Below are 2,235 nucleotides of genomic sequence, written 5' to 3'. Positions count from 1 at the left end.
TTTATGTACTGGAGTATATTCCACTGATGAAGGCAGAACATTATTATTTATGCAAAGCCAGAAATCCAGGATTTGGAATTATCTTATTTTTACTGGTTCATTTGGTCTTCGTCTTCGCTAATCGTGCCATGCGGACATTTATTGTGGTTTTAGAGTCAGGATTTGACTGCTATTTTTTCAGCGTGGTGGTATCTCTTGATACCCTGTATTATAATTTTAAATAATTATTACCTTTGATGGTTTTTATTCCCATGCTGACCACTTGATAAGATCAATATTTTAAATATCGATCTTATCCTTATTTATATAAATATATATATATATATACATACATATTATTAAGAATTAAAATTAAATTGATTTTAATTGAGTTTTTACCTGTAATTTGGGATTTTATCCCTAATATTATTATTATATACATACATATATATGCTTATACATATATCCCTATATAGTCATACATACACATACAAATAAGACACATATCTCTTCTGATTCTTTTATTATAAAAATTCCCAGAATTTTATTTTTATCATAGCACAATAAAAATTATAGTATCTAATTTGACAGTTTGAAATGGCAGGCACTCTGTAGTGCAACTGATAATAAAATTTGTCAGTAAGCAACAGGTAAGTTGTCCAAATCCAGGCAGTGAACTTGTTGCTCTTTTCTCTCTGAAATTAGTGTTAATATCCATTAGAATGACTTGTATTTTAACTAACATATTTGAAGGCATAAAAGACACACAGACATATTAGACATACCTCAATTTCAGCAGCACATTCTTAGAATAAAAAAATTTTGGTGCAGTAAAGCTTTTGGAAGGCCAAATTTTGCATGTAGGGCCCAGGGTGGATTTTTTAAGATTTGTTTTGTTTTGAAAAAAAACTGTCTTATATGCCATCAAATCCAATAGATTTTTTTCTCTTTTTATTTTTCTTTTAGCTATGATCGTTTACTGTTTAGCTAAATATAAGCCACTTTCAACTCAATTAGCCTAGTCTTTGATAAATTGTTCACATTATTTAAAACTGATGTCACCTAACTTTAGATATTTTAACTCTATATTTAACCCTTTATATTTAAATGAATCATATCAGACCCAAAAGTCTACTTTGTTTTATGTTCAAACTGGCCCAGATTCAGCTTCTCACACCTACCCTACAATGTTATTCTAAAAATAAACAACCACTTCACCAAAATCTTGAAGCTACATGACCCTGCATGAATAATTTGAAACAATGTGAATCAACAAGCATTTCTTTTGACAGAGTAATCTGAATACTAAAGGGTCAAATTTTATTACATATAACCTTGTGGGAAGGGGTTTGTTATAGTTTTAGTTATGTTGTTGTTTAGCCCACAGATCAATCTTGATCAAAAGCAATCAAACCATAACTATTTTATTTTCTATTCAGTCATTCAAACATAGTGTCCTTTCTAAGATTACATGCCCTTCCCTTCTTAAAAACAGTAGTATGTGAAGGGGATCTAGCAGTTATTTTTAGCAGTTCAGGGGACTGCTTAGAGCAGTGGTTCTCAACCCTTTTTTACCTATGAACCCATTTCCTTCCTATTTTACCCAAGGTGGGAAGACCCTCATACTCATTCAACATCTAAAAACTCCTGTTATATTTTTTATGATTAAATATAAAGAATTACTCTTTTACTCTTTTATTTGTTTCAGTCATTTGACTGCGGCCATGCTGGAGCACCGCCTTTAGTCGAACAAATCGACCCCAGGACTCCTTATTTGTTGTAAGTCTAGTACTTGTTCTATTAGTCTCTTTGCTGAACTGCTAAATTACAGGGACATAAACACACTAACAACAGTTATCAAGTGATGGGGGGGGGAAGACAGATAGACACACAAACACACATATATATGATGGGCTTCTTTCAGTTTCCATCTACCAAATCCACTAGCAAGGCATTGGTTGGTCCAAGGCTATAGTAGACGACACTTGCCCAAGGTGCCACGCAGTGGGACTGAACCTGGAACCATGTGGTTGGGAAGCAAACTTCTTATTACACAGCCACTTGTATAAAAAAAACTGTTAAAATAGTTTGTGCATTGTAAAAGTATAAGCAGTTTATTACGAATACCATATGGACTCTGGTTGAGAACCACTAAGTGAGGGTGTTCTTTATTTGCTCTGCTAGTGAGTAATTCTGAATTAAAGCTAAACAGTTTTCTGAAGCAACGTTGATATATTTTTGTGTGTGTTTTGGTTA

This window comes from Octopus bimaculoides, chromosome 14 (genome assembly GCF_001194135.2).
Source record: "Octopus bimaculoides isolate UCB-OBI-ISO-001 chromosome 14, ASM119413v2, whole genome shotgun sequence".
In the NCBI taxonomy this organism is placed as follows: domain Eukaryota; kingdom Metazoa; phylum Mollusca; class Cephalopoda; order Octopoda; family Octopodidae; genus Octopus; species Octopus bimaculoides.
The sequence above is the reverse complement of the archived record's forward strand: the minus strand, read 5'-3'. Positions refer to the sequence as shown.